Source organism: Chiloscyllium plagiosum, chromosome 5 (genome assembly GCF_004010195.1).
Source record: "Chiloscyllium plagiosum isolate BGI_BamShark_2017 chromosome 5, ASM401019v2, whole genome shotgun sequence".
Lineage (NCBI taxonomy): Eukaryota > Metazoa > Chordata > Chondrichthyes > Orectolobiformes > Hemiscylliidae > Chiloscyllium > Chiloscyllium plagiosum.
Window position 1 is genome coordinate 84,727,463 of NC_057714.1, and position 15,182 is coordinate 84,742,644.

At 37.4% G+C, this 15,182-nt stretch overlaps 1 long non-coding RNA gene across 1 annotated transcript in view; it reads left to right on the top strand.

The window, feature by feature from the left end:
* LOC122550306 overlaps positions 1-14,394 on the top strand; it is a 24,305-nt gene extending 9,911 nt beyond the window's left edge. Inside the window, exons 2-3 of the long non-coding RNA XR_006311805.1 lie at positions 12,443-12,476; positions 12,571-14,394. This is a non-coding gene — a long non-coding RNA (uncharacterized LOC122550306). The remainder of the gene's footprint in view (positions 1-12,442; positions 12,477-12,570) is intronic.
* The last annotated feature ends 788 nt before the right edge of the window (positions 14,395-15,182 follow it).

Here is a 15,182-nt window from a genome sequence, read left to right on the forward strand (position 1 = left end):
GTAAACTATCGCAGTGAAAATTCAAAACTCACACAGAGGGACTTACTAACACAGTGACGTGGAGAAAACGTGGCCGACAAGATTGGGCAGAATGCCAAGATAATCTTAGCAGATAGCAAGTGAAAAATAATAACCAGGGAATAGTTAGGAGTCGATAGAAACCAATGGGGCAGTCTGTGTGTAAAGCCGGAGAACGTTGATAGATTGTTACATGAGCGCTTCACATCTGTGGCACTTGGGACAAGGAGGACGCAGGTATAGAATTCTAGAAGATGGACTGTAAAGCTGTGAAGGAGATTGATTAAAACGGTGAACGGTGTTTGGGGGCTTTGGTTGAAATAAAATTGGATCGATTGCCAGATCGGGATGAGTTGTATCTCAGGTTCTTATATGACGGACATGCAGACAGAGATCGGCGAAGGGGCGGGGTTAGGCGTGGTGATGGAACTCGCCAGGGGGGCGGGGTTAGGCGTGGAGATCGGCGTGGAGGCGGAGACACATGCGGCGTTGTGGGCGTGTAGGTTAGTGACGTCAATGGGGGCGGCCGATGGAAGATTCTGGAACAGTTGAGGAATCCGGAGTGTGGGGGTAAGTACATGAAAGTTTTTGGTACTTACTGTCTTTGATTTCCGATATGGCCAGGAAGAACTGTTTGTTTAGTTTATGGATCCTTCTGTGGATGAAGAACAGTAGAGGTCCTTTGCAGGTCTGTGAGAGTGTTGTCCTGAGCTGGGGCAGGTCTAATTGCAGGGAATGTAGGTAGCGGCGCATGGCTGTAATGACAGGTGTAATGACAAATCAATGTGCAACATCGATTTTATCTAAGTAAAATTTGGCTGGCTGTCATGTCATTGTCAGAGTGTGCATTGGACACCTGTCAGAGTACAAACATTCAACATTTTCAAATGGCAACTAGGGACTTATGTAGAGTAGTTGTTGCCTTGATCACATGAACAACTAGCTATATCACTGCAAATGTAGACAAATACTTACAACTAGTTCAGCTGTGCCTTTACTGCAGGGAATAAATTAGAAAGAAGTGACTTCAATATCTGTAGAGTACAGAATGACTATCAGTTTCAGAGGTTCATCACCTCTCAGAAAGAGAAATAAATCAGAGACATCAGTTACAATGGCAACAATGTTTACGATGCGAAAGAACATCACTCTAGGAGTGAGTAAATACCAGTGGAACACCTAACGACAATCTGCTGATTTACCACTAAAAGGCCTGATTTAAAGAGTATGCATGTAAAGCACGTGCAGAGACTGATAACCATGTAATAGTCTAGAGTTCACACCATGTTTGTTTATGAATGACAATTTTCTCTGTGATCATGTATATTAGGTAACTAGCTTAACTTTTAACAGGAAATGACAGTACTTTTTTATTTGATTTCTTTGTAAAAGGAAGCTTGTTCGGAGAAATACAATTGTACCCTTAGGGTACTGGTTTACTTGCCGTGGTTATGTTACCTTTATTCCTGATGACGAGCTTTTGCCCGAAACGGCGATTTTACTGCTCCTTGGATGCTGCCTGAACTGCTATGCTCTTCCAGAATCTGGTTTCCAGCATCTGCAGTCATTGTTTTTACCTAACCTCTACCTTAGCTGAGTGCCTTTAAGTGCAGTCTGTGAGAGCCATTAAACACACACTTGAAACAAAGGTTGAGGGAAGTTTGATGGAAGTTACAAGACTACGTCAGACTTCCTGTAAAGTAGACAGAGAAAAGTTGATTGCACATGGATGAGGGACCACAGGTTTAAGATTTTGAGAAGAGATACAAGGGGGATGTGAGGAAAACTTTTGTTTTAATTTAATGTGTGGAAACAATCTGAAACCTGATATCTTACAAGAATGAGAAGGTGAAGGAAATTGGGCCTTATGGAAAAGAAACTTTCAGGGCTACAGTGAAACAACAGTGGAAAGGACTGGCTAATTGTTCTATAGTGTGCTTGCTTAGGCTCAATGGGTCCAGTGGTCTCCTTATCTGCCATAATGATTCATCAATTTTATGAAATTATCCAAATAATGCAGGAGACATCATCTGGATACCTTTAAATACTAGAATGTTTAAGTAAATTATTGCTCTCTGGAGCTTTCCTAGGGGAACATATTACCTTAAGCTTTCTTCTTCCTACAGTTATTTATAATAACACTTTTAACTAAAGCTCTACAATAACTTGTCAAGATATAAGCTTCTTAGAACTAGTCATAGAGCATAGAAGAGGTCTTTCAGCATGTGGAGTCTGTACCAGCCTACCTACACTAATCCTACTTTCCAACACTTGGCTCATGGCCTTCAATTTTATGACATTTCAGGTGTTCATCCACATACACTTTAAAGGTCATGAGGTTTCCTGCCTCTCAGGGTCTCCTAGGCATAGCCTTCCATATTCCTACCACCAGAGATGCAAAGAATTTCCTCAAATTCCCTCGAAGATCCTGCCTTTCACATTATGATTATGTCCACTTGTTACTGACCCTTCAACCAAGGAGAACAGCTGCTTTCTATCCACCCTGCCCATTTCTCTCATCATTTTACACACCTCACTCAGGTTCCTCCCTCAACTTTCTCTGCTTCAAAGAGAGCAACACAAGCATATCTAACCTCTCTTCATAGCTCAAATGCTCCAGCCCAGGCAACATCCTGGTGAATCTCCTTTGCACCCTCTCCAGTGCAATCACATTGTTCCTATAGTGTGGTGACCAGAGCTACACACAGTATACTATCTGTGGTCTAACCAAAGTGATGAACAGCTCCAACAAAGCCTTCTCACTCCTGTATCTATGCTACAACCTATAAAGACAAGTGTACTATTTTCCCTCTTAACTCTCCTAATAACCTGTTCTGCCACCTTCATGGATCAGTGGACAAGCACCCCAAGATCCATATGCTCCTGTGAGCTTCCTGGTATCATTTATTGACTATTCTCTTGTTTTGTTCCTTCTTCCAAAGAGCATGTCCTCACGGCTAAATTCTATCTTCCACTGATCTACCTTTCTAACAATCCATTAATAACCTCCTGTAACTTAATGCCTCCTTCTTCACTATTAACCACCTGGCCAATCTTCGTGCCATCTGCAAACTTATTTACCATCAGCCCCCACATTCTCATTTACATTGTTTATATGTATCATGAACAATAAGGCACCTAGCACTAATCCCTGTGGTATCCACTGGGCCTTCAGTTACACATAAAGCCTGTTACCACTATCTTCTCTCTTACCACTAAGCCAATTTTGTATCCAACTTGCCAGGTTGCTCTGGATCCCATGTGCTTTTACCTTCTTTCTCATTGTCTCATGTGGGATCTTGTCCAAGGCTTTACAGAAATCTACATAAACTACATCAACTGTATTGCCTCATACACACTAGATCATCTTCTCAAAACAGTCCATCAAATTTGTTAGGTATGACCTCTCCCTGGCAAAGTCATGCTGACTATCCTTGATCAAACTTTGCCTCTCCACATGGAGATTAATTCTTTCCTCCAGAATTTTCTCCAGTATTTTCCCTTCCACTGATGTGAGACTCACTGGTCTGTAATTGCCTGACTTATCTCTGCCACCCTTCTTCTAAAGTGGAGCCATATTAGTTGTCCTCCAGTCCTCTCACAACTCCCCTGTGGCCAGAGTCAAATTAAAAATTTGTAATTTTCTACCTCATCTCCTACTCTATACTGTCTATGGTTAAGCATGCCAAAACCTCCAATACCTCTTCATTCGCTATCTCTGTCTGCTCACGAATATCACAGTGTCTCTCTCCCCAAATTCCACATCTACATATTTCTTCTTCCCAATGAACCCTAACAATGTCCTCTAACTCCATGAACAGATTCCCCCTTGGTCCCTAATGGGCCTTAATCTTTCTTTGGTTATTCCTCTTCTCCACATTATATAATTATGGGATATCTTGGTACTCTTGCTAATTTTATCCACCCATGGTTTTATCATACCTCTTCTTCATTCACCTAATTGTTTCTGAGGTTTCCCCTGCACTTCTGAAACTCAAGCCCTGGTATGTTCCTTTTGCACCTGCTAAAGGCCTCTCTTTTCCTTTCTATCTTGTCCTGAATCTTCCTACATATTCAGGTTTCTCTGGACTTGTAGCTCCTACATATCACTCCCCCCATTGCTCCGCAGTGGATTTTCCAAGTCTACTTTGATCAGATCCCACATTGCTTTAATAAAATCTGCCCTCCCCCATACAAAAACTATTTTTTGCAGACCATCTTTTTCTTTACCATAACAGACTTAAATTATACTGTGTTGTGGTTGCTATCACCAAAATACTGCCACACTGCCACCTCAACCTGACTTCATTCCCCAGAATTAGGTCCAGCACTTCATTGATCCTTGAAGAACCTTCAACGTGTGGAATTTAGTAGTGTTTAGTGAATCTAATGTTTAGATTTTTGAAGGGTTAAGATCAAGTTGGATACTTCTCAGCATTTTTTGAAATGGAAAACTAAAGATCTGAAGTTGAGGAGATGTATGAATTTCACTGGAAACCTGTACTGGAGAATTCCATTGCGTTTTCCAGGTTTGTTTTTCTCAGCCAAATCATGCATTAATGTATATTCTATGTTAGGAATTCCCTTACTTGGCAATTTAGTATCTTTTCCCTTTTTGCTAAGTTTCATCGTTTTTATACTATTTGGCAAATATCCATGTCAGTAAAAGTCAAAGAACCATTCAGAGGAAAAGAGTGAAGTCCAAGATTAATCTTATAGGACCTTATTATTATTAAAATTGGCTTAAAATTGGAAAACAAAACTTAATTTAAATTTAAAGCTTTACAACAGCTAATAATAAATGTTATAGTTTAGCATGTCAGTTAAAGGAAACTTTAACGTTAATATAAGATAAAATTAAAATAAGGTTAACTGAAATGGAGAGTTTGCTGTTATTAAAGATGGAAGAATTACTTAACTAAAGTTCCTTTATCAGGATGAATTTGTTACAGGACTGTAGCAAACATTTTAGTTATATTTTGTAAAATTGTTATCGTTGATTAGAAATCCTTCCACTGACAAATGTAACCTCTTCAGAAAGTAAGAGATCTATGACAATTATTTTCAGTGGCCAATGTCTTTTATTATTAATTCTCACAATTTATGAATTATTAACAAAAAGGTGTTGTCGTTAATTGGACTAAAGCTTCCTAAAATCGCGCTGTGTTTTAAATTACATAATATATAATCGGGTCTTGTTTACACAAATCTTTATAACCAAGCACAATTTAATCTGGATTCTGAATTTAATGCAGCTTTCCAAAGCAGGGAACATGGCAGCTTGGCCAACTTAATTATAAGAGTTTTTCCCCGTGGCTGGAAAACCTCCCTTAATTGAGTTAGAGGTAGAAAATGGCCTGTGCACAGCAGATTGTAAGTTAGGTTCATTGATGAACTAATTGACAGTTTTAGCCCTGAGCCCATCGGAATATAGAAGTGTCTCAGTTGTATGGCTTTCTCTTGTACGGGAGTTGAATGGCTATGCCATGCCTCCTCAAAGCTAATAGTCCCGTCAGTAAGCCCTTTGTTATCAAGCACACTGTGTCCAATTATGGGATCTCCCATTGGGAGAACAATGAATCCCACACCTCTGATCATGTATCCCCTCCCCATGACCATTTTCTTTCCCTCACTGTCCTGAGTCCAAGGATTGACACAACACTGATTGCTGGATAAGTCCCTGAGGCACTTCTAAACAGCAGCCCCCACAGCCTCATGCAGCACAGCAGAAATGGAGATCTGCAAGCATCAGGTTAAATTATAGCTCTCAGCAGGCTGGAGTTCCACCAGCACAGTACTAAATCCTGAGGAAAGGCAGATGCTGGCCAGTGAAGTTCAAATCCCATGGAAATGACATTGGTTCTCTGTTCTCTGTCTGATGGACAAACCTTATGTTGGGGGCATTAGGTCCAACCCCATGAGAAGCTTAAGAAGAAAATAAGGTAGACTTCCTAAATTCCTACTTGGATAGGTTACTTCACGAGGCATGAGTGTGCATCAGAAAAATCACAAGCTATGGGCCCACAACGTTTTGATGCATGATCCTAGTCTGGAGGAAAGTTGTCCCAGGAGAAAATAGTAGTGTATATTATGTACATAATACATATGCAAGTGTCAATCATATATATGTATACAAAACATGTATATTTATTTAAATTGACAACTGGTAAAACAATATTTTGATGATAGGAAGCAGAAAATTCAGTCTGGCTGTGAACCATTGTCACATCTGACTTTTATGCCTCCAGCACTCACTGAAAAGGAATGTTTGTAAAATGCATTGATATCAAATAATTAACTTCTCCAATTATGTTATTGTTGTTATCCTACCCACTTCTGAAATATGTAAATATGATTTAAAGCTTTTTACAATTTACTTCTATGTATTAATGAAAATGCGTGCTAAGCATTAGCTCTCCTGTACCAATTAGAGATTGAGTTTGCTTAATAATAATCACATTTCAATATGAGAACTGCGGAAAAACCTTTGATCATATATCTGTCTGGAGTTAATTACTTGTGCTATGTTGACTCAGGCAGTGTTTGGCTGTATACTGAAAAAAGTATGTATTTTTTTTAAATTGGCTATCAATTAAATGAAGATGAAAGTGAATGTTTGGAAAATTAGTCTGCACCAGATGACCAATATGACCAGCATTCACATTTGTTTGTTGGTAATTTGCCTATTTTTGAAACATCCCTCTAATACAAAAAAGATGGTGTCCTTTGGAATCCTAACGTAGTTGTGTTCAGGATCATTTGATAACCCCTGTGCAAAAGTCAGCCCTTAGTCATACTATTTTTCCTGGACATGGTCAGGATATGAACAGTGGATCATTTTTAACAACCAGTAATACATTTTACTTCTTGGTAATTCATTTGGCTTGAATGAATTATCAAATCATACTGATTTAGATAACTGTGGTTAGCTTTCATTTGAAAAGAAACGTAAAGAAAATAATGGAATATAAATAGGTCCCGGAGACATAGTAAAGTATCAGAAATAATCTTGGCCTGTTAAATTCACACACTTTTCAATTCTGAACAATGTATAAGAACAAATTTATTTTAACTTTATTCAGAAATGGAGGGAGAAAGCAAGTTATAAGTTGTGAGCAAACTGTGAAGAGAACATAGCAGGCTTTAAAAGGATATAGATAGGAGAAGTGGATCAGCAAAAGTTTGACAAAGAATGTAATTTGTGAAAATATGAAATTGTCGATTTGTCAGGGAGAATTAAAAAATGCATGGTATCTTATTAGCAAAAGATTGCAGCATTCTCGTATGCAGAAGGATTTGGGTGACTAATGTATGGATCACAGAAGGTAAGTGTGCAAATACTGTAAGTAATTAGAAAAGCAAATGGAACATTATCATTTATTGCGAGGTGAACTGAACACAAAAGTACAGGAGTTAAGCTTCAATTCTACAGGACACTGATGAAACTTGGGTACTGTGTAAAGTATTGGTGTCCTTATTTAAAGAAGGATGTAAATACATTGAAAACAATTTAGAAAAGGTTTACTACCATAAAGGACTATCACAAATTGTCTTATGGGGAAAGGTTGGAAAGGCCTGGCTTGGTTTAGGAGAGTAAAAGGTGACTTGATTGAAACATGCAAGGTCCAGAGGTCTCATATGAAAAGGATGGTTTACTCTTTTTGGATTTCCATTTAAAAATGAAGGGTTACCGTTTTAAAACAAACATGAAGATAATGTTTCTTCTCTCAAAGGACCGTGAATCTTTGAAACCTTTTTCATCAAAAGATAGTGGAGCAGCACCTTTGCATATTTTTAAGATTCTTGGGAAGCAAAGGAGTGAAAGATTATTGGGGATAGGTGGGAATGTGGAATAATCAGATCAGCCATGAACTTACTGAATGGTTGAGAATGTTTGAGGGGCCAAATGGCCTACTCTTGATCCTAACTTGTATCTCCTTATGTATGTACATTTTATTGTAAAATACCACAATACATATTGAAACACAAGCACCAAGAAAGTAGAAAAATTTAAAGTTGCTGTCAATAACATTAGCTGAAAGTAGGTCTGTTAAAAAGTTTCCATGTACAATATACTTGGCTGCTGGCGTGTGTGCATAAGATATAGATTAAAGTAGACACAGTCAGAAAAGTTCAGTGGACCCAGCTGTGGAGAACTGAGGCATACGGGAAAATGCTTGGTTGATGCCAGTGCTGTTGATCGGACTAAACAGATAATGACTTTAAAATTGCTCTGACCTGGTTTCAATTATGCAGACTAGGTTTTGTGATGCCCTTAGAAAAGTATTTTAAAAATGGTGAAAATAGAACATAAGGCTACGAGGGCTGTGGGTTTAATGTTTGCAATACTTTCTTTACAATTACTAATAAAATATTTTCAGGTTAAAATAGTGGGGAAAGGGTGTGATGCACCTTACGGTAGTTGTGCATGTTATACACTTTTATCTAGGTTTAAAGTATATCTAATAAGGCTAGTAGTGAACAAGTGACAAATCCACATCACTTTTGACATATATATTCCACCTCACTTTTGACATACATATTACACAACTCATATATCACAATGCGGTTAGTGGCTTGCAACACTGTTCCTTCACACCTGGGTTTGAATTCAGTCTGTTCTGCTCTCTCATGAGACTGTTAATGTAAATGAAAAAAGAGGCAAAATGTAATTTCCAATGCACCCATATTGAAAGCACATGACACCCTATTATTTGATATGAATAAGAATTAAATTGTCCCTCTTACTCAGTGCAATTGCAGAGATAATAGCTGGGTGAGAACTGAAAGTCACACATGCATTTCAATAAAAACTTATCCTGAGGTGAGAATTAAATTTTATTGTTGTGGCAATAGAGGAGATTTCCTGCGTCTGGTGTGTGCTATAACAGGAAAAAGAGTGCTTGATGCTGACAGAAGCTAAAAATTCTATTTGGTAAAGAGACATTGGGCCAGTTTATTCAAGGGTCAATTAAGAAGGTTCAGACATTCTGGCTGCAGTATGCTATGTTCCTGGTTTTATGCTTAGGTTCCAAATACCACTCCCTGCTCCCTATATTTTACATTGTTTAATGATGTTGCAAAGATTTACATGAGACAAGGTGTGATATCTGAGGTATGACATCTGAAAGTCTTATAATAGGAGGAAGTGATGAGACAGATTGATATGCAGGGACCCAGAAATTCATTTATAAAAAGTAGTTCTAATTTATCTGGTAACATAAGGTTCTTTGACCCAGTCTATGTACATTATTTCAAATTAATTTGAAGCTTTATGGAGTTTAGAAAAGTAATCAAATAAAACTATAGTGCAACAAGACTCTTAAATCTAACTGCAAAAGTTTGAATTATTACAATGTATTTGACTGCAGTGATCCAAGTATTTCACTAGTGTAAATGTAGACATGATGCTTATGACTTTCTGTGAGTGAATAGTTTAGCAATCCAAAGGAGCTAATTCAAGTTCAGCTGTTCCAGACTCCTTCTGCTTCTGTAAAACCAACAAGCCATAAGATTAGGTTTCAGTCTGTAAACATTGGGATAATCAAAGATTTTTTTTTAACCAATATGGTATAATAGCTGCAAAACTCAACAAACGTTGAACATTTCCTTTCTGAAGTTGGCTTATTCCTTGCTGTAGTGATTGTGAGCCACCCAAAACAAGTTACCTGAAACGAATTCAGGACGCAATCTGAAACCATTGTGACTATGTACAAACTCACTTCAGTTATATAACATTAATTTAAGGTTAAAGCTTTTTTGTATAAAGAGGATTTTAGGAAATTCCTATTTATTCAGTCATGCACCCAAGAACTTTTCAAATTTATTTTGTATTAATATTAGTGCATTGGAATTCAATGCTTCAAAAGGTGATGGAAGTTGATTCAGCAGTAACTGCAGATATGCTTTGGAATATTTTTTATGAAGTGCTACATTACATGTAAAATGTGCAGTAGCAACATGGATATAAATTGGCTAAGTGACAGGCAACAGAGAAAAATAAGAAATAGTTGTTTCTCATATTGTAGGAAGTTATATAATGGGGTTCCCTAAGGATTGGTATTAAGACCACTACTTTTCTTGATATATGGTAATAACATAGACATTGGGGCACTCAGCACAACTTGCAAAATTGTGTTTGATGCCAAAATATTATGAATTGTGAGGAAGAAGTTGATAAATCTCAAGAGTACTTAGACGGGCAGACAAGTAGCAGATGTAATTTAATGCAGAGAAATGTGAGTTGATTAATTTTGATCAGAAAAATTGAGGAGGAGTAATATAAAATGAAGTCAGTTCTAAAAGGGATGTAAAAGTATATATGCACAAATGATTGAAGGTGGCAGGAGAGGTCAAAAAAGTGATTAATAAAGTATATATATGTCTATATATGATTTTTTTTCTTTTCTGGGGGTTTGTGGGTGTTACTGGCTGGGCCAGCATTAAGTACCCATCTCTAGTTGTCCTTTTATCCTGGACAATGTAGAGTACAATTTACTGTATGAAAATGAACATACATAAAAACATCCATAAGTGCATTGTATCCAGTTCTGGTCATTACAATTAAGAAGGATGTGAAACTTTAGAGAGAATGCAAAAGATATTTATGCAAATGATTCTAGCTGTGAGAAGCTTCAGTTACATAGTTAGATTGGACACCCTAGAGTTGTTCTCCCAAGAGAACAGAACATTAATTGGAGATTTGAGGTGTTCAAAAACATAAGTGGCCTAAATAGATGAGATAGGGAGAGACTATTTCCATCTGTGGGTTAACCGAATAGCAGAGAACACTGATTTAAGGTGTTTGGCAGAAGAAACAATCATGAAATGAAGAAAATCTTTACACAGTGAGTGGTTAGAATCTAAAGTGTACTGTCTGAGAATGTATGGATGCAGATTCACGAAATATCTTCAAAACTGAATTAGGCAATGATCTGAACTGAAAAAATTTACAGAGCAATGGGAAATGCATGAGTATAAAGCACAGCATGGGCAGATTGCGTGAAAGGTAATTTTCTGTGCTGTTGCCATTCTATAACTTAAAAGGATACCTTAACAGAACTGTGAGGAAGAATAGGAGAGTGAAATTCATTGTACCGTTCCTTCAAAGAGTTGGCACAGCCGCCATAGGTTAACTGGCATCCTTCCATGCTAAAGGAGTCTATGATTAATGTTGATAGAAAGCTACAACATTTAACATCATTTGGATGCCAATATGCAGAACTTTGTTTACCTTATTTGGACAGCAATATAAACAGGTCTGCTGGGCTGTACATCATGCTAAATCAAGAAGCATAGCTCCAGACCTATAGACCTACCTATGGAGCACCTTGATATTATATTCATGTTACAATGGCACTCACTTTCAAAGCCATGCAAGCTGAAAAAAGCCTCACTCATCTCCAGTCTGAGAAGTGCCCATCTACACCTACTCTCTGTTTCCTATCTTTTAGCCAACTTCTAATCCACACTGCCAAGGACCCATTAATCCAAATATGTAACATCCACAGCACTACCCTCATCCACTGTCTGTGTCACTTCATCAAAGAACTCAATTAAATTTATAAGATATGACTAGTCCTTGACAAAGCTATACTGACTGTCTAGTATTGATTAAATTTTCTCTGTGCATATTTATGTTATCCCATATTGAGGCCTCCATCAGTTTTCTCACAATTGATGCCACGCTGACAGGTCTGTAGTTTCCTGGATTATCCTTTGCCTCTTGGGAGGCTTCCTTTTTCTTTAGATAGCTGAAAGAATAATATCACGTGGCAATCTAGTCTGTAAATTGGACACCTGCTTGAAGGATATTAACACTGCCAAAACCATGGCCTTAAACAGTGGTGTCACATTTTCAATCTTCAAGTCGCCCGTGGCTAATCCTGTGTTCAGACATGTTTGGAAAACATCGAGCAATAGCACCGCAATTTGCTCCTTTACCTCTCTCAGAAATCTAGGATGCATTTGATCCTGGCCTAGCAACTGCTCTACCTGGAATTCTGCCAGCCTTTTCTTTATACTGCACAGTTGCTGAACACCCACGTTTCCAACAGGGTCATTGTCACCATCTTCTAATTTGGTAAAGACAGAAGCAAAGCATTCAGTTAGTACCTCTGTCACACTCTTTGCTTCAGTGGGCAGCTTACCCTGCTCGTTCCTTATGGGGCCTACTCTATCCTTCACCAATCTTTTACTATTAATCTGTCTGAAGAACATTTTACTATCTGTTTTAGTGCAGCCTGCCATCCTTTCCTCATGCTTCCTCTTAGCTTTCCTTATTCCAGCCTTAGACTTTATTACATATAAATACAAGGAAACTGATTTTAGCATCTTCAAAGGGATAAAAAGAGTATTTTACCAACTGTATGTCAAAGAAACCTTGTAAGAGAAAAGGAATAACTTTCTTCTCTTTTGTTATCAGAGACAGTGGAACAGGGAACAAACAGATTAATGAGGTTAGTAAAATCCACAGCATTCTACTTCAGCACGGAAATTGCTAATGTCAGTTAAATTTACAGACTAAACTGCCACTTTTCATTATTCTTTCAGCTATCCAAAGAAAAAGGAAACCTCCAAAGATGAAACCTATTGGAAGGAAATTAACGCAGCCATGGCCTTAACTAATCTGGCACAAGCAAAAGGCAAAATTCAAGGAACAACCAGCTGTATCATTCAAAAGTCTTCACATATTTCCGAAATAAAGACATTGAAAATTTCATCGGGTAAACCGTTTTAAAGAAAAAACTTAAATGACTTTAAGCATTTCTGAAGCAAAACTATTCCATGTATATATTTTGAAAAAAAATTTACAACCAAATGCTGACTCCTGGCTCTTGAAGCCAGTCTAGAACAAATCCATTTTTGAAAATCTAATCTTATGTTTATTAATATATTTAGGATCTTGCAGCAGTTTTTAAATCTTTTGTAATAACACATATATTTTTGCTGTTGTTGGCCAGCTTTTTTTAAACCAAGAACTGACTGTAAATTGTTAAAACGGTACAATTTCTGTAAAAGCATTAACTTATTTTATGTTACTCAAATTAATCTTTGACATCTCATGTTGGTGTTGTCAGCATGAATATAATGTAATATAAATAATATATCAATAAGCTACATGTTGCACACTGAAAGCATATTTGCCATTGTGAAATTGTACTTTCATATAACATGAACAATTCCATGTTGTAAGACTCTTATGTGACAAACAAAACCGAAAAATGTCTACAGCATGGAATGTACATTGTGGTCCTGGAAGAAAAACATTGTGATTGTTCTGGCATGTCACTTTATTTTGACTTCAGTTATAGCTTGTTGACTTTATTTTGGCTTAGAGAACACGTGTTGAAAATATATGACAACTGGCATATCATACAGGTCTTAACAGTGATCTAATTAGAAGCAGTGACATTATACACTCAGGATTCAAACATGCTGAATGATTAGCCAATTTTAAGCTGGAAAGCTCCAAAGATAAACTGAAGCTCAAAATGTTGCTTTACATGGTGACCATATTTCAATATTTCTAAATCTGGATGAATATGTCAGCATGCATTGGCCTCCATAAGTGACTAGTGTTACTTCATTTAAAACACAAAGGTACTTTTAATAGAATAAGATAAAGGAATAGAAAAAGCTGCTCAAAACAGAATAATAGGCATAGGGACTGACTTTAGTATACTGAGTATATGGTGTTTCTGAGGGATGAATTAAGATGTTACAACTGTAATAAAGTTCATCATGTGCCAATTTTGCCTACTTGTATCCAAATTCCATTTGAAAATATTAGATATTTACAAATGGCCTCAAAAAAGCAGAAATCAGCAACAACAATGGGGTCCCAAAACATAATAATAACCCACCAAAAAAAATGACTCTTTCCTGCTGTGTTGAACATTCTGATGTTAATTTTATACTGTATGGACCATAGAATTGTAAAAATGATATATGGCTTGTTAAGCTGGGCCAGAACCATCAAAATGATCCATTATGCATTTGGAGTCAGATAATTTATACATGGGTACAAAAGAGCAAGATCGTTTGGGCATAGTGACTTACATGTAAAACACATTTGTGTCCAAATTTCTTCAAAATCTGACAATCTTCTTGCTTTGCATCCAATTTCACGTCTTTGGAGATCATTACCCAAGGAATTCCACCTCACCACATTTGTGCACAATTGTGATCTTCAAAAATCTATTAATTTGCTTGCCAGTTATATATTTAATGATCAAATACAATGGAATTTTGTGCTGTTTGTGCTTAAAAACTGTCTTGAGTTAGGCGCACATTTCTTCAACCTTGTGCCTATAAATGAAGCCGATGAACAGGGAAGTTTAACCAGGAGAAAGTGAGGACTGCAGATGCTGGAGATCAGAGCTTAAAAATGTGTTGCTGGAAAAGCGCAGCAGGTCAGACAGCATCAAAGGAACAGGAGAATTGACGTTTCGGGCATAAGCCCTTCTTCAGGAATCCTTTGATGCTGCCTGACCTGCTGCTTTCCAGCAACACATTTTTAAGCTCTGTTCTCCAGCATCTGCAGTCCTCACTTTCTCCTAGTTGATTTTAATCTACTGCAAATCCTCTTGCAAGGATGCCTTCCTTGAAGAAGCTCTCTTCCTCCCTCTACAAGGATCTCAGTGAGTCACAATTTCACTGCACCCCTCCATTCCTGAAGAAGTGAAGTTTAACCAGCCTGTCTGGGAACTTTCAACCTTACTTTCTGATAATATTAAAAATCACACAACACCAGGTTATAATCAAACAAGTTTACTTGGAAGTACAAGCTTTTGAAGCACTGCTCCTTCATCATCACCTAACTAACTACCTGACAAAGGAGCAGTGCTCCAAAAGCTTGTACTTCCAATTTAACCTGTTGGATTATAACCTGGTGTTGCGATTTTTAACTTTGTCCACCCCAGTCCAACACAGCATCTCCACATCTGATAATATTAATAAGGAGTCAATGTTTCCATTACATTCCAAACATCAAATCGCTTCTGGCATTCAGATAATTGTGACCAACTATTAGGCACATCACTTGTATAAGATTCTGGAATGTCAAAAGAATTTGTATGTATTTTTCCTATTTAAAAGTAGAAAAGTTTATTACTTAAGTTGCAAATATAAAAAACAATCCAATGGAATATTTTAGGGTCACC